Here is a 19124-nt window from a genome sequence, read left to right on the forward strand (position 1 = left end):
CCTCAACATTTTAAAGTGCACAACACCATATTTTTAACTATAGGCACTGTGTTGTACACCAGACAATCAACATCTTTGACTTCTATCCTCACATTCCTTTTAAAAAATTATGACACATCCACTAAAGTATGTTTGCCAAAATCCTAAGCCTAGCATTACCTTTTTTATTAAGTTGATCCTGGTGCTTATTCAAGTTAAAATAAATGAAAACTGACAAGCAGTCTCATCAGTCTCATAAATGATTGTGTATATATGCCTCTCCCCAGCCTCACCAAATGACACTAGGCTTGGTGTTCAACTCGACTCTTTGAAGAATAATTTCTAATACATTAGCAGAAGCCAATATAATAATATATATTAATTTCAGTCAAATACCTCTCAAAATATTAAATCCGAGAACATCAACTTACTCATTTTAAATTCTTCCACAGGAGTTTACAGATAGAACATGACCTCTGTAATCCGAAATGAGTCTTGAGAAAGTAAACTGTAAATAAAAATTGTAGGAGAAATTCATAATGAAGTTCATGCTTTGCCCATTAATCTTAGAGACCAAAGAAAAATCAAAGCAAGGAGAAATGTTTTTTTTTTTAGTATCAAGCATATTTACAAGTGACAAGGCATTAAGATTTATAAACTCCATGATGACCTACTTAGAGCTAATCAATATACTCAATAACAAACAAGATACTCAATCATAAATGATTTATTTCATTATTTTGGTAACTATGCTTAAATTAATTCTAATTACAATCATAAATTCAAGACTTGAGAAAAAAAAGTTAATTCTACAAATTAAAAATCAAAATGCTAGAGTATTTATTAATCTCCTCTACATATTTCCCTGTTTCATCTTTCCAGCTCCCCACACCCACACTCCCTGTCTCTGTCATTCTACATGCAAGTCCAGAGTACTATCAAGTCTAATAGGGTTAGTGTAAAGTATGTATAACTAGCAGTGTGACTTTATTATTTGTTTTTCTTAGTTCCAGGACTGAAGAATGCTAATTCCAATGCAAAAAGGTGATCGTTTGTGCATATATGTCTCTCTCCCCACCCCTCACCAAAGCTGTGCCTTCACTGACATTCAAGAGTGCAAAATATAACAACTGTTTGTATTTGTCCATATTAGTACCACAACACATTTACCAACAGTGAAGGGATAGGTCCAAATTTAGGTTAGCAGCCTAATCTGGCTTAAAACAAAATACATCTCCCTAAGGCATTCCCATTCTGAAATAACTCATAACCATAAAAATTAGGTATTTACAGGATAAAAATCTGAAACAATAGTAAGAGCAGCAAAATATTCTGCTTTTCATTTTCACTAACTTGGTGTTAACTTAATGAAATGTGACATTGCTTATCAGCATAGTATAATAAACATGAAAAGGTGCCCAATGTACAAAGAAAATATGAAAATCCCTAATGACAACAGCAAAAACAAAAATTGTTCTCTTTTCCTTTCATATGCCCTTTAAGTTAGCTTGAGAGCATATGACCTTGTTATGTACATACTGTAATAAAGATAAAATTGGTTGCCAGTGTGCCTAGATGGAGGCTTCAAAAATAACTAAGTAAAATTATATTTCCCTGTGCCCCACAAAAGATCCATCATACAGGACTCAGTTCTCATTTCTCTATGTTAGAAGCTATACTAGATACAGGCTAAACAAGAGAAAAATACCTAAATAACTCTCAGAAGTGGCATATATAGATATTACATCTTTGTTGAAATCTCAAAACTTACATTATCCAAAGGTTTAATTCACCTTTAAAACAGAATTTATTAAAATTCTAAACTCATATTGTGTTTATCATTTTTGTAAGTGGATATATATTCCTAGCAACATGTTTGTATCCGATGTTACTCATATAAATAAAAGCATACAGTCATTTTAGGGATTAACAGAAAAACAGACATCTGTATAGAACATTTCCCTCATTAGATATTATCATGTTAGCATATTTTTCCTATTTCTGATTTTACTACAAAATAAAATGAGCTGATTTTTACCCTTGTTTCTCTATAATGTATATTGCCAATAATGCAAATACTTTAATTGCACATTAGAAGAATCTCATTTTCCTCTAAAAATTGCTATAGAAATGAGCCCCGAAGAGACCTCATAACACATACCAAAAAATCAAGATATGACTACGTCAAACTGGCATACCAGTTACCACTTAACAACAAATTATTACTTTAAACATTACTTTTAAATTAAAAGCTATCTTTTTGAAAATCCCAGGCAAGATCTCATGGGTCATTAGAATGTTATTTGGCCTCTTCCTAAATTAGTGCCAAACTGAATCAATTAGACAAGAATCAATTGGCCAAAAACTATACACTAATCGACTGTCTTAACTACTAGCCAAACTGTATATTCAAAAAGTAACTCAGTTTTTTTGTTAGAAAGTCACATTTGGGGTTAGTGGGAGTATAAATTGACACTTTTCTGGAAAGCAATTTGGGGTAACATTTATGAAATACTGATGTTTATTCTCTTTGCCCAGTAACTCTCCTCCTAAGAATTAACCTAAGGAAATAATCAGAAATACGAATAAAGTTTTTATGTGCATTCCAACATTACTTACTGGAGCAAAAGGAAAAAATACAAAACTCAAAAAACCTCAGATTTAAAAATGAATACAATGCAGCCATTTAAACCACAATTATGAATAAAATGTAATGACCTAATAAAATTCTCAGCACAAATACATAAAAAACACCAAATTATTTATAGTGATTACCTATGGTTGGTATAGTTATAGGTTATTTTTATATATCTTTTTTTGTATTTTTAGGAGCTAATACTGCTATTCAAGAATACTTTAATATTCTACATTGGAATATTATAAACTAAGGGGTTTTGTTAGAAGCCATTTCATTGAGTGATAGTCATAAAATATTTCACATGGACAGTGAAGAAAAGATTGCTGGTCAAAAGTAGATGACTGTCATCAGCTAGCTTTTCCTCAAGCACCAAGAACAGTGGTACAGTTCCCCTGTTAATATCCATCAATCATCAAATTAGTAGAGCACTCATGTTAACAATTTATATTTCCATCTAAGGGTGAATTTATTTAACAAATAGCTGCATTTCCCAGAAAGGACAGTTAGGACAACAAAACTGCTTGAAAAAAGGACAGGAACCAATATTTACTGAGTATGTTAATAGACATGATGCTAAACGCTTTATATATTTCATTTAATCCTTACAATACTATAAGGTAGGTATTATTATTTTTCAGAGGAGGGAACTGAAGCTCAGAGAGGTTAGGCAACTTATCTAAGTACACAAAGCTAGTAAATAGTGATACTGGAATTTGAACCAAGTTTTTCCCTATGCAGAACCCCCGAAAGATATCACTGAAGGAAATTAAATTAATAACTGTAATGATGGGATTATTCATCCTGCCTAAGATAATGGTCTTGAAAATATTTCAACTGTAACGCACTAAATAAAAAATTTTGGAAAAGGCAACCATTAATTTACTGATCATTAATAGTTAACAGATTCCACATAGTCAAGAGAAAAGCAAACAAATGTTTTAACTAATGTTCAACAAGATAATGCCTAATATTAACTGTTTCTGGAAATAATAGGTGTTTAACAAATACTTATGGTACTGAACCAAACTAATCTGAGATTGGCTGATGATAATAAAAATAGAAACAAGTAAATAAATATCTCCCTATCACTTTCCAAAAGATATGTGAACACACTCTTGCTCAAGTTACAAAAAATTAAATTTACTAAATTATAATATATAATTAATTAGGTCAGACAACTGTTTATGTATCATTAGGTAGAAAATGGGGGAGGGGGTTATAAATATACAGAGTAAACACAAATCCCACACTCAGAGTGGTGCATTTAGTCCCTAATAAAATCAATACAACTTGATTAAGGATCTAGAAAGAAGATGAAGTAATGAAGAAAGTTTCCCTTTTAACTCTTAAAATCCAACCACTAAATATTTTAATCTGAAAGTTACCTCCCTTTAAATGAAGCATTCTAGGGACTTTTAGAATATTCCTGTTTAGATAAAACTGTTTGGAATCATAGCTTCTAATAATTTAAATAATCTGTTAAAATTCTGCTAACCAAGTCAGAGTTAAATAGCTATGGTTTTGATTCACAAACACATGATGTGAATAATTTTTGCCCATTTTTAACAATATATGAAACCTCTACTATCTATACCATAAAGATGATTAAACTCAGTTAAGGCCCATATGTCCTATAAATTTCCTAAGGTCAAAATGTTTGTTGCTGGCAAAGGCACCAAGGGTCAACTTTTCATAAGCTAAAAAAGACAAAGGAATTTAAATTGCTACAGACAATCACAGAGCAAATTTGGGACTAAAACAACACATACTAAATATATAAGTATGCTTAAGTGTATGTGTATATATATATATATATATATGTATTATGCTTATATATTTATTTATATATTTATATATTTATGTGTCTATAAATAAATATATATTTATATTTTTATATGTATTTATTTATTTAACAATGCTATAGTACACTCTTAAAGAACAAACACACACACATATACACACACACACCAAAAAATACCCCTTTTAAGATACAAAGGAATTAAGACTGGGTGTGTTGGTATTTCTGGAAAGCAGACCTAGCTCAGCCACTGTTCAAACTTAAATCCTGGCACAGCATGGATAACCTATCATGGATGATCCAGAAATTAATTAGCACCCCCACCCAAGATCATTAGCAACAGCTTATTTTGAGTTTAAATGAGACTAATTTATAAAAGTCATGTTCGTAGGCTTGGTTTTCTTTGTAAATAATTATAAATTATATAATTTAAATGAATAAACAGAACTAAAAGGTTGGTCAAAATTATGATATTAATATTACCTGAGATTATTAACCAAAACAGAATTATAAATAAGATTAAAAGGATTAATAAAATCTGTTGCATTAAACTCATAAAATTAATCTCCTCTAACGTTCTAGTAATTATATTTTTCAGGCAATTTTTATGTAAAATTGTCAATTGTATCAGATTGGTAACTTGTACAAGATTTGCAAATACAGATCAAATTTTAAACAGTTCAGAGGGTAAAAAAGGTTAAAAGAAGAATCACATAGTAATGTCTGAAAATGTGCTAATAATTTGTCACACTGACTCAGATGCTAAGGTTTTATCTTACTCATTGTTATACTCCCAGAGCCAAGTATAGTGCCTGCAACACTACAAGTAGTTAATTATATCAAACAGAGGTTACATCCTTCAACGAGTTGTGCCAACTTTTTAAGAAGTTAACATTTCCCATCCTGAACATTTTAGTGCATGTATGCCTATGTGGATTTTTCTGGGAAGAGGATTAATATCTCTTATCACAGATTCAAATGATGATATAACGCCAAAAAGTTAAACACTACAGATCTCAACGAAATATGGACATGCTGAATGTAGGCTGTCACTCAAACACAGAGAGCTAGGGCAGCTCTAGAAATAGTTCAGAAGAGAAAGGTCAGCTCTGGAAGAAAAAGAATGGGGTTTTAGGGGAGCATTTTTTCATCTGTTTGTTTATTGCCCTTGTTGTTTTGCCTATGTTAACCAAAATTAGAAGGTTACTACAGTTCTTCATTTAATTCAACTGGCACAAATGCAGTCACTGATACAGTATAACACGCTTTAGAAAGGCACACTACTGTTACGAAGCTAAATGTACTTACAATACGATGAACAAGTTGAGGTTACATAAAATACCTTACGGGATATTTCTCTGTGGAATCTCAAGTTTAGCTTATTAAATATTCTTTTTATTAATTTCTGTAACCCTTGCTTGCTGTAACTCAGTAAAATAGTGACTAAACGTTACATGATACAGTAAGCTAGATTTCATATTAATTCTCTTTACGTATAACTTAAAATCTTTTCTTAAATTTTGAGCATACCTATTCTGTAGGTGAACATCACACAGCCCTGCCCCACCAAGCTCAATGTATGTGCCAATCCTCATGCCAACTATAACTAAAATGCTATAATTCCACATCATTACAAGCAAGAGCCAAGCTGCAGATTTTACACTGTCTGATTACTAAGATCACATTAGCTCACTACCAGTGGTTTAGGCACTGTATCAACTATTGGTATTAAATCTTTGCATGCAATGAAAGTTAACAATGCTATTTTTATGTCGGGAAAAAAATTCATTCAGTCTGTTTTCCCTTTTTGATTACAGTTCATTTAAGGGAAAAATGTTGCTGTATGGCTTGATAATTTTTTATGTGTCTTTGGCTGATAGAACACACAAAACGTTTGAATAGGCCCATTTATTTGAGCAGACGTATTAAATAATACTTTAAATGTGAACATGCATGTCATAAATTTTGTAGTCTCTTTAAAGTAGGATAAATCTGGTATTTAAAATAGTCTTTGTTCAAAGCCATTTTTTTCCTAACAGTCATAAAGGGACTCTGATTTGTGCTGCATGAACAATGCCAGCATCATCATTTTAATGTTATCCATATGGGCTTCTAATAATAGATAAGAGTCTACATTTGTATTATATGTCTTAGAGACATTTAAAATCTAGATAAGGAAAGGCTGATTTCATTGGCCCCATAGTTAAAGGAAAGCAGACCCTAATTAAAAGAATTCTGTTCTGAATTAACTAGTTTGACATGTGCTAATTGACAGTTCCTGTGAAATGGTTCTAATTAAAGTCAATATGTCTTTTTCAATTAAAAGGAAATTAAGAATATACTAATATACATTAACAACTTAATCTGCCTTCAATATCCCATACATCAGCTGCTTTTTCCCCCCTAACGTTACTGAAGAACCATCTGACATGAATCATCTACTGTTTGCTTATGGTATCTCATTATTACTTCACACGAGCACAGCAGTAGTATATGTCCCCTTGAGGAAGAGGATAACCTGCACATGCTTTAATTTTCAGATCTCCCAACTCTTAGTTCATTAAAAGTAAACCCACCTTTTTGAATTTAAAAAATGGACATTCTTAATAAGAATCTTTGCTAGCTGAAAACAAAGACAAGTGTTCTCAATTAGTTGGTCTTCTACTATAGGCCTTAGAGGTAATTGCATTCTACTGGAAAGAAGGCTGGACTATATTTTCATCATTTGGCTTGATTCAATGCAAAGCTTGTTTTGAGCAACATACAACAGAAAACATCTTTCAAATCATGTTCTGTTTCCCAAGTGAAACTTTGGGGAAATTTCAGGTGGGAATACTTCGCATTGTAGATATAAGAGGAAAACAGAAAGCAAAATTGCTCAAATGCCAACACTAACAGAAGGCCCATCATATTCACTGAAAATGTAGCATTAGAGAAGCTGTTTATAGAAACACAATTAAATATTCAAATGTACATTACCAAAGCTATGGTGTTGGCAATTTTAATACTATTTGTTTCTTAGTAGATGATTATAATTTAGATATTTTAATTATAATAAAAATATTTTCAAAGAAGTTTTTATACTGTCAAGATACTGTATTCAGTCCTTTCACATGATATAGCTAATACTTTGACAGGCATTCTATGACAACCCTCTTTTTCCAGAGTTTAAAATTCAACCATAAAATGTGGCTACTTACAGAAATAGGAAACTGTTTCACCTAATTTTACCAAAACTAGCTTAGTCATGTTTAATACAAATCAAGAGAAAAGGTAAACAACTCGTTTCCACTTTTCCACTTTTATTCACTTACATTTTTAAAGATTAAATTTGCTATTACCTGTAGCATTCTGAGTATGTGTGGAAAAGCTAGAGAGACAGTCAAGATCTCTTACTGAAAGTATTATTTCCCAATTATACTCTATTATTCTCTTCTGAGTAGTTACCAAAAACTTTGATGAGAACCATCAAAAGTGGGACTCTAAAAGCAGTTGAAGTCTAGTGAATTTCCAGAATAATTAAATGTATATTAATGCATGTTCAAAAAAGTACCTCCTTACATTATAACCAGACTCAAAAGTCAAAGTGCAGTGTTACTTATCACCATGTCAAGCTCCTAGTTTGATTTTCAATCCTAGGATCTTGCTCCTTGAGCTGGCATAGACTGGAAATGCTGCAGTAACAGCATGTACTCAGCTTTCTGAAATGGGAGAGAAGCCAAGGCAGCAACTTTTCTGCCCAATTAAAGAGCATTGTCTATAGCAGGCCTACACAACATAAGGCCTGCAGACTGCACACAGCCATGAAGCAATTGTTCATGACCCACCCACAAATTTGAAAAAGGGGAGCAAGTAGAAAGACAGACAATATGGCACCCATGTCAGCAACAAGAGATAAGGCTGTTCCACATACTCCATGTCTCAGTTCACGTGTTACAATGACAATACCCCCATAAATAAACTCACAATGAAAATCAATGTTATCTGTCAAGCCTTCCAACAAAGGCATTCATTCACAGTACCGATGCTAGACTAGTATAAAAATTTCCTAAAGGGGAGGAACTATATTGAACTGAAACTAGGAAAACCCTGTAGCATTCATCTGACCGCTTATACTCTGAGCAATCAATATTTATTGATGATCCTCATGGCTTATTTTTTCTGTAAGAACTTGTTTTCATCTTTTCTCTTGTCCCTGTCATTTAATTACCAATGGGTGACAATAAAACTTATTGTTCAAACTGGAACATTTTTAAGAATGAACATGGAAGGGAGTGATATTATGGTAGATGACAGAGTATGAAGCTCTAGAGTCAGTCCCTTCACCAAAACAACTATTGAGCTGGTAAGAACAGTTAGAATTAAGTATTTCAGAACCCTAGGGTCTAGTTGAACACTTGTAGCACCCAGGGAAGTGCTTGACAAAGGAAGAGGCTGGTAAATTGTCATCAATTTCAACATCGTGCAAAGCAGCAACAATCCTCAAGCTCTAATGAAAGTAACCATGGGGATGATGGCCTGAATTCCTGATACAACTTTTTGGCATGAGGGTGAACAATAAGGATCTTCCTCCAAAAAAACAGATTTCTGTGTTTTGATCTGCCTGGCACTTCACTAAGGGGCCAGCACAGAGGCTGGCCATTAGTTCAACCTTAATGGGTTGAACTGCTTTCCTGGCATCATTGAAGGAAGTTAAAGAGACAGAATACCCTTTACAATTTATCTTATTGTATCCAGATACTTAAGGAAATCTCTGTCAGGTCACGAGCTGACCACAGAGATAACAGAACATAGACTTCAGTGACCACACATGACAAGGAATATAGGCTTTGCAAAAAAACAATTTGGAAAAGTCACTAAACAAATGAACAACTGCAGACTTCACCAAGTAATAACAGTCCTTGGTGTAGTGGGAGAATCTAATTTCCAGAATTACATTACAATATTCAAAATGTCCATATCTCAACAAGAAAATTACAAAGCACACAAAGAAATAGGAATGTATCACTCATTCACAGAAAAAAAAAAAAAGAAAGAAAGAAATTGATGGAAACCATCCTGAGGAAGCCCAGACATTAACTTACTAGACAAAGACTTTAAATTTACTGTCTTAAGTATGCTAAAAGAGCTAAAGAACATCACAGACAAAGAATTAAAAGAAATCAAGAAAACTATGAATAAATAAGGAATATTCAGAAAGAGACTGAAATTGTTAAAAAGATCAAAGTAGAAATTTGGGAATCGAAAAGTACAATAGATAAAATTTTAAAATTCACAAGAGGCATTCAACAACAGATACGAGCAGGAGTCATCAAATCTGAAGGCAGGGCAATTGTATCTGCCCAGTCTGAGTAGTAGAAAGAAAACAAAGAAAAATGAACAAGGCCTCAGAGATTTATGGGACAGCATCATATATACCAACATATATATAATAGGAGTCCCAGAAGGAAAAGAGAAGGAAAAACAAAGCAGAAAAAAATATTTGAGGAAATACTGTCCAAAAACTTCCCAAATTTGATGAAATACATAAATACACACACCCAAGAATCTCAACAAACTCCGAGTAGGACAAACTCAAAGAAATCCATACCATGACATATTATTATCAAACTGCTGAAAGATGAAGACAGGAGAATCTTGAAAGCAGCAAGAGAGAAGTGATTAATCACATAGAAGCCATTCTCAAAAAGAATAACAGCCTATTTCTCATCAAAAACTACAGAGACTAAATGGCAGTAGAGCAATATATTTAAAGAATTGAAAGGAAAAGTATGTCAACCAGGAAATCTGTATTCATCAAAACAAGCCTTCAAATATAAAGGAGAAATGATGACATTCCTAGTCAAACAGAAGCTAAGCGAATTTGTTACTAGTAATCTGCTCTATAAGAAATGATAAAGGGAATCCTTCAGGTTGAAATAAAAGAATACTAGACAGTAATTCAAAGACACACAGAGAGATAAAGAACAATGGTAAAGGTAACTACACAGATAAATATAAAACCTAATACTACTGTATTTTTGGTAGGTAACTCATTTTATTTCCTATTTCCCTTAAAAGACAAATGTATAAAACAATAATTATAAATCTATGTTAATGGGCACACAATGCATAAAGACTCAATCTATAACAATAACAACATAAAGGGGAAGATGGAGCCAGTTAGTAGTATTGTTAATGTATGCTATTGAAGCTAAGTTGGTATCAATTCAAACTATAGTTTTATAAATTTAGGATGTTAACTGTAATTCCCATGGTAACCACTAATAACTAAAACTATGTAAAAAGAAAGGGAAAGGGAATCAAAATGGTACACAGAAAAAAAAATCAAACACAAAATAAGTCAGTATCAAAGAAGTTGAGGAACAACAAAAAATGACACAGAAAACAAATAGCGCAATTGCAGATACAAGTCCTTCATTATCAGTAATTACTTTAAATGTAAACGAGTTAAACTCATCAATTAAAAGATACTGGCAGGGGCTTCCCTGGTGGCGCAGTGGTTGAGAGTCTGCCTGCCGATGCAGGGGACACAGGTTCGTTCCCTGGTCCGAGAGGATCCCACATGCCGCGGAGCGGCTGGGCCCATGAGCCATGGCCACTGAGCCTGCGCGTCCGGAGCCTGTGCTCCACAACGGGAGAGGCCACAACAGTGAGAGGCCCGCGTACCGCAAAAAAAAAAAAAAAAAAGATACTGGCAGAGTAATTTTTTTTAAAAACATGATACAGCTATATGCTGCTTATAAGAGACTCACACAAACAGGTTGAGAGTCAAGGGATGGAAAAAGATGCTCCATGCAAACAGTAACCAAAAGGAAGCCTGGCTACGTACACTGATTCAGACAAAACTGATTTTACATACAAAACTTCTGCAAGAGACAAAGAAAGACATTTTATACTGACAAGAGGATCAATTCACCAGGAAGATATAACAATTATAAACATATGCATACCAAACAACAGAGCCTCAAAGTATATGAAGCAAACAGTGACAGAACTGAAGGGAGAAACAGTCTCCAATAATAGTTGGAAACTTCAACAGCCCACTTTCAATAACGTAGAGGACATGTAGACAGAAAATCACTAAGGAAATAGAGGACTTGAGCAACACTATAAATCACCTACACCTGACAGACATATACAGAACTTCCAATGGCAAAACATATATTCTTCTCAACTGCATGCAGAAGATTCTACAGAATAGACCATACATTAGGCCATAAAATAATTCTCAAATTTCAAAATACCTAAATCATACAATGGATGTTTACAGTGGAACTAACCACAATGGAAGAAAGCTAGAAATCAATAACAAAAGGAAAACTGGAAAACTCTTAAACACATGGAAATAACACACTCTTTTTTTCTTTTAATTTTCTTTTTCTTTTTTTTTTTTATTGCTGGCTGTGTTGGGTCTTCGTTGCTGCGTGCAGGCTTTCTCTAGTTGTGGCAAATGGGGGCTACACTTCGTTGCCGTGCGCAGACTTCTCATTGTGGTGGCTTCTCTTCTTGCGGAGCACGGGCTCTGGGTGCACAGGCTTCAGTAGCTGTGGCATGTGCACTCAGTAGTTGTGGCTCGTGGGCTCTAGAGTGCAGGCTCAGTAGCTGTGGCACATGGGCTTAGTTGCTCCACGGCATATGGGATCTTCCTGGACCAGGGCTTGAACCCATGTCCCCTGAATTGGCAGGCGGATTCTTAACCACTGTGCCACCAGAGAAGTCCCAACAAACTCTTAAGGAACCAATAAATCAAGGAAAGAATCGCTAAGGAAATAAGAAAATACTTTGAAATTAAAAAATAAAAACACAACACACCAAAACTTATAAGATGTAGCAAAACCAGAGCTCTGAGGGAAATTTATAGCTATAAACACTGCCATTAAAAAAAAAAGATTTCAGGCGGACCTTCAAGATGGCAGAGGAGTAAGATGTGGGGATGACCTGCCTCCCCACAAATACATCAAAAATACATCTACATATGGAACAACTCCTACAGAACACCTACTGAATGCTGGCAGAAGACCTCAGACTTCCCAAAGGGCAAGAAACTCCCCACATACCTGGGTAGGGCAAGAGAAAAAAGAATAGGGATGGGACCTGCACCTCTGGAGGGGAGCTGTGAAGGAGGAAAAGTTTCCACACACTAGGAAGCCCCTTCACTGGTGGAAACAGGGAGTCGGGGTGGGGGGAAGCTTGGGAGCCACGGAGGAGAGTGCAGCAACAGGGGTGCAGAGGGGAAAGTGGAGAGATTACCGCACAGAGGATCAGAGCTGACCAGCACTCACCAGCCTGAGAGGCTTGTCTGCTCACCTGCCGGGGCAGGTGGGGGCTGGGAGCTGAGGGTCAGGCTTCCGAGGTCAGATCCCAGGGAGAGGACTGGGGTTGGCTGCGTGAACACAGCCTTAAGGGGGCTAGGGCACCATAGCTAGCTGAGAGGGAGTCGAAGAGAAAGTCTGAAACTGTCTAAGAGGCAAGAGACCATTGTTTCAGGGTGAGCAAGGAGAGGGGATTCAGAACACTGCCTAAATGAGCTCGAGATGGGTGCAAGCCGTGGCTACCAGCGCGAAAACCAGAGATGGGCATGAAATGCTACGGCTGCTGCTGCAGTCACCAAGAAGCCTGTGTGCAAGCACAGGTCACTAACCACACACCCCCAGGAGCCGGTGCAGCCCCACCACTGCCAGGGTCCTGTGATCCAGGGACAACTCTCCCAGGAGAACACACAACATGCCTCAGGCTGTTGCAACGTCATGCTGGCCTCTGCACCTGCAGGCTCACCCTGCACCCCGTACCTCTCCCTCTCCCAAGCCTGGGTGAGCCAGAGCCCCCTAATCAGCTGCTACTTTAATCCCATCCTGTCCGGGCAGGGAACAGATGCCCTAAGGCGATCTACACACAGAGGCAGGGCCAAATTCAAACCAGAACCCCAGGAGCTGTGCTAACAAAGAAAAGAAAGGGAAATTTCTCCCAGCAGTCTCAGGAGCAGTGGTAAATCTCCACAATCAACTTGATGTACCCTGCACCCTGCATCTGTGGAATACCTGAAGACACAACGAGCCATCCCAAAATTGAGGAGGTGAACTTTGGGAGGAAGTGTAGACTTGGGGTTTGCTTTCTGCACATAATTTGTTTCTGGTTTTATGTTTATCTTAGTTTAGTATTTAGACCTTATTATCATTGGTAGATTTGTTTTCTCTCTTCCTTTTGGTTTCTCTCTTCCTATTTTTTTCCTTTTTCTCTTTTTGTGACTGTGTATGTATATGCTTCTTTGTGTAATTATGTCTGTACAGCTTTGCATATTCCATTTTTCCTAGGGTTCTATCTGTCCTTTTTTTTTTTAAAGTATAGTTTTTAAGGCTTGTTATCATTGGTAGATGTGTTTATTGGTTTGGTTGCTCTTTTTTTTTTGTTGTTGTTGGAAGATTTTATTTTATTTTTTATTTTTATTTTTTATTTTTATTAAATCAGTTATATAGATATGTTCCCATATCCCCTCCCTTTTGCGTCTCCCTCCCACCCTCCCTAACCCACCCCTCCAGGCGGTCACAAAGCACCGAGCTGATCTCCCTGTGCTATGCGGCTGCTTCCCACTAGCTATCTACCTTACGTTTGGTAGTGTATATATGTCCATGCCGCTCTTTCACTTTGTCACAGCTTACCCTTCCCCCTCCCCATATCCTCAAGTCCATTCTTTAGTAGGTCTGTGTCTTTATTCCTGTCTTACCCCTATGTTCTTCATGACATTTTTTTTCTTAAATTCCATATATATGTGTCAGCATACAGTATTTGTCTTTCTCTTTCTGACTTACTTCACTCTGTATGACAGACTCTAGGTCCATGCACCTCATTACAAATAGCTCAATTTCGTTTCTTTTTATGGCTGAGTAATATTCCATTGTATATATGTGCCACATCTTCTTTACCCATTCATCCGATGATGGACACTTAGGTTGTTTCCATCTCCGGGCTACTGTAAATAGGGCTGCTATGAACATTTTGGTACATGTCTATTTTTAAATTATGGTTTTCTCAGGGTATATGCCCAGTAGTGGGATTGCTGGGTCATATGGTAGTTCTGTTTGTAGTTTTTTAAGGAACCTCCATACCGTTCTCCATAGTGGCTGTACCAATTCACATTCCCACCAGCAGTGCAAGAGTGTTCCCTTTTTTCCACACCCTCTCCAGCATTTATTGTTTCTAGATTTTTTGATGATGGCCATTCTGACTGGTGTGAGATGATATCTCATTGTAGTTTTGATTTGCATTTCTCTAATGATTAAAGATGTTGAGCATCCTTTCGTGTGTTTGTTGGCAGTCTGTATATCTTCTGTGGAGAAATGTCTATTTAGGTCTTCTGCCCATTTTTGGATTGGGTTGTTTGTTTTTTTGTTATTCAGCTGCCTGAGCTGCTTATAAATTTTGGAGATTAATCCTTTGTCAGTTGCTTCATTTGCAAATATTTTCTCCCATTCTGAGGGTTGTCTTTTGGTCTTGTTTATGGTTTCCTTTGCTGTGCAAAAGCTTTGAAGTTTCATTAGGTCCCATGTGTTTATTTTTGTCTTTATTTCCATTACTCTAGGAGGTGGGTCAAAAAGGATCTTGCTGTGATTTATGTCATAGAGTGTTCTGCCTATGTTTTCCTCTAAGAGTTTGATAGTGTCTGGCCTTACATTTAGGTCTTTAATCCATTTTGAGCTTATTTTTGTGCATGGTGTTAGGGAGTGATTTAATCTCATACTTTTACATGTCCCTGTCCAGTTTTCCCAGCACCACTTATTGAAGAGACTGTCCTTTCTCCACTGTACATTCCTGCCTCCTTTATCAAAGATAAGGTGACCATATGTCCGTGGGTTTATCTCTGGGCTTTCTATCCTGTTCCATTGATCTATCTTTCTGTTTTTGTGCCAGGACCATACTGTCTTGATTACTGTAGCTTTGTAGTATAGTCTGAAGTCAGGGAGCCTGATTCCTCCAGCTCCATTTTTCGTTCTCAAGATGGCTTTGGCTATTCGGGGTCTTTTGTGTTTCCATACAAATTGTGAAATTTTTTGCTCTAGTTCTGTGAAAAATGCCAGTGGTAGTTTGATAGGGATTGCATTGAATCTGTAGATTGCTTTGGGTAGTAGAGTCATTTTCACAATGTTGATTCTTCCAATCCAAGAACATGGTACATCTCTCCATCTATTTGTATCATCTTTAATTTCTTTCATCAGTGTCTTATAATTTTCTGCATACAGGTCTTTTGTCTCCTTAGGTAGGTTTATTCCTAGATATTTTATGCTTTTTGTTGCAATGGTAAATGGGAGTGTTTCCTTGATTTCACTTTCAGATTTTTCATCATTAGTGTATAGGAATGCCAGAGATTTCTGTGCATTAATTTTGTATCCTGCAACTTTACCAAATTCATTGATTAGCTCTATTAGTTTTCTGGTAGCATCTTTAGGATTCTCTATGTATAGTATCATGTCATCTGCAAACAGTGACAGCTTTACTTCTTCTTTTCCGATTTGGATTCCTTTTATTTCCTTTTCTTCTCTGATTGCTGTGGCTAAAACTTCCAAAACTATGTTGAATAGGAGTGGTGAGAGTGGGCAACCTTGTCTTGTTCCTGATCTTAGTGGAAATGTTTTCAGTTTTTCACCATTGAGGACGATGCTGGCTGTGGGTTTGTCATATATGGCCTTTATTATGTTGAGGAAAGTTCCCTCTATGCCTACTTTCTGCAGGGTTTTTATCATAGATGGGTGTTGAATTTTGTCGAAAGCTCTCTCTGCATCTATTGAGATGATCATATGGTTTTTGTCCTTCAATTTGTTAATATGGTGTATCACGTTGATTGATTTGCGTATATTGAAGAATCCTTGCATTCCTGGAATAAACCCCACTTGATCATGGTGTATGATCCTTTTAATCTGCTGTTGGATTCTGTTTGCTAGTATTTTGTTGAGGATTTTTGCATCTATGTTCATCAGTGATATTGGCCTGTAGTTTTCTTTCTTTGTGACATCCTTGTCTGGTTTTGGTATCAAGGTGATGGTGGCCTCGTAGAATGAGTTTGGGAGTGTTACCCCCCTTTTGCTATATTTTGGAAGAGTTTGAGAAGGATAGGTGTTAGCTCTTCTCTAAATGCTTGATAGAATTCACCTGTGAAGCCATCTGGTCCTGGGCTTTTGTTTGTTGGAAGATTTTTTATCACAGTTTCAATTTCAGTGCTTGTGATTGGTCTGTTCATATTTTCTATTTCTTCCTGATTCAGTCTTGGCAGGTTGTGCATTTGTAAGAATTGGTCCATTTCTTCCAGGTTGTCCATTTTATTGGCATAGAGTTGCTTGTAGTAATCTCTCATGATCTTTTGTATTTCTGCAGTGTCAGTTGTTACTTCTCCTTTTTCATTTCTAATTCTATTGATTTGAGTCTTCTCCCTTTTTTTCTTGATGAGTCTGGCTAATGGTTTATCAATTTTGTTTATCTTCTCAAAGAACCAGCTTTTAGTTTTATTGATCTTTGCTATCATTTCCTTCATTTCTTTTTCATTTATTTCTGATCTGATTTTTATGATTTCTTTCCTTCTGCTAACTTTGGGATGTTTTTGTTCTTCTTTCTCTAATTGCTTTAGGTGCAAGGTTAGATTGTTTATTCGAGATGTTTCCTGTTTCTTAAGGTGGGATTGTATTGCTATAAACTTCCCTCTTAGAACTGCTTTTGCTGCATCCCATAGGTTTTGGATCGTCGTGTCTCCATTGTCATTTGTTTCTAGGTATTTTTTAATTTCCTCTTTGATTTCTTCAGTGATCACTTCGTTATGAAGTAGTGTATTGTTTAGCCTCCATGTGTTTGTATTTTTTACAGATCTTTTCCTGTAATTGATATCTAGTCTCATAGCATTGTGGTTGGAAAAGATACTTGATACAATTTCAATTTTCTTAAATTTACCAAGGCTTGATTTGTGACCCAAGATATGATCTATCCTGGAGAATGTTCCATGAGCACTTGAGAAAAATGTGTATTCTGTTGTTTTTGGATGGAATGTCCTATAAATATCAATTAAGTCCATCTTGTTTAATGTATCATTTAAAGCTTGTGTTTCCTTATTTATTTTCATTTTGGATGATCTGTCCATTGGTGAAAGTGGGGTGTTAAAGTGCCCTACTATGATTGTGTTACTGTCAATTTCTCCTTTTATGGCTGTTAGTATTTGCCTTATGTATTGAGGTGCTCCTATGTTGGGTGCATAAATATTTACAATTGTTATATCTTCTTCTTGGATCGATCCCTTAATCATTGTGTAGTGTCCTTCTTTGTCTCTTCTAGTAGTCTTTATTTTAAAGTCTATTTTGTCTGATATGAGAATTGCTACTCCAGCTTTCTTTTGGTTTCCATTTGCATGGAATATCTTTTTCCATCCCCTTACTTTCAGTCTGTATGTGTCTCTAGGTCTGAAGTGGGTCTCTTGTAGACAGCATATAGATGGGTCTTGTTTTTGTATCCATTCAGCCAATCTGTGTCTTTTGGTGGGAGCATTTAGTCCATTTACATTTAAGGTAATTATCGATATGTATGTTCCTATTCCCATTTTCTTAATTGTTTTGGGTTCGTTATTGTAGGTCTTTTCCTTCTGTTGTGTTTCTTGCCTAGAGAAGTTCCTTTAGCATTTGTTGTAAAGCTGGTTTGGTGGTGCTGAACTCTCTCAGCTTTTGCTTGTCTGTAAAGGTTTTAATTTCTCCATCAAATCTGAATGAGATCCTTGCTGGGTAGAGTAATCTTGGTTGCAGGTTTTTCTCCTTCATCACTTTAATTATGTCCTGCCACTCCCTTCTGGCTTGTAGAGTTTCTGCTGAGAGATCAGCTATTATCCTGATGGGGATTCCCTTGTGTGTTATTTGTTTTTGCCTTGCTGCTTTTAATATGATTTCTTTGTGTTTGATTTTTGACAGTTTGATTAATATGTGTCTTGGCGTATTTCTCCTTGGATTTATTCTGTATGGGACTCTCTGTGCCTCCTGGACTTGATTAACTATTTCCTTTCCCATATTAGGGAAGTTTTCAACTATAATCTCTTCAAATATTTTCTCGGTCCCTTTCTTTTTCTCTTCTTCTTCTGGAACCCCTATAATTCGAATGTTGGTGCGTTTAATGTTGTCCCAGAGGTCTCTGAGACTCTCCTCTGTTCTTTTCATTCTCTTTTATTTTGCTCTGCATCAGTTATTTCCACTATTTTATCTTCCACCTCACTTATCCGTTCTTCTGCCTCAGTTATTCTGCTATTGACCCCATCTAGAGTATTTTTCATTTCATTTATTGTGTTTTTAATTGATGCTTGATTCATCTTTACTTCTTCTAGGTCCTTGTGAACTGTTTCTTGCATTTTGTCTATTCTATTTCCAAGATTTTGGATCTTGGAAATAGAATCTTGGGTCATCTTTACTATCATTATTCTGAATTCTTTTTCAGATAGACTGCCTATTACCTCTTCATTTGTTAGGTCTGGTGGGTTTTTATCTTGCTCCTTCTCCTGCTGTGTGTTTTTCTGTCTTCTCATTTTGCTTATCTTACTGTGTTTGGGGTCTCCTTTTTGCAGGCTGCAGGTTCGTAGTTCCCGTTGTTTTTGGTGTCTGTCCCCAGTGGCTAAGGTTGGTTTAGTGGGTTGTGTAGGCTTCCTGGTGGAGGGGACTAGTGCCTGTGTTCTGGTGGATGAGGCTGGATCTTGTC

At 36.0% G+C, this 19124-nt stretch overlaps 1 long non-coding RNA gene across 11 annotated transcripts in view; it reads right to left on the reverse strand.

Annotated features, from left to right (window-relative positions):
- LOC308616978 overlaps positions 1-19124 on the reverse strand; it is a 166280-nt gene that overhangs the window by 51001 nt on the left and 96155 nt on the right. For 4 of the 11 annotated variants that reach the window (XR_014015789.1, XR_014015792.1, XR_014015793.1 and 1 more), the window contains one exon: positions 411-487. The exons of the other annotated variants lie outside the window; for them this stretch is intronic. This is a non-coding gene — a long non-coding RNA (uncharacterized lncRNA). The remainder of the gene's footprint in view (positions 1-410; positions 488-19124) is intronic. 11 annotated transcript variants of the gene reach the window in all.

The sequence above is a fragment of the Mesoplodon bidens genome (assembly GCF_964165515.1).
Source record: "Mesoplodon bidens genome assembly, chromosome: 4".
Classification (NCBI taxonomy): Eukaryota; Metazoa; Chordata; class Mammalia; order Artiodactyla; family Ziphiidae; genus Mesoplodon; species Mesoplodon bidens.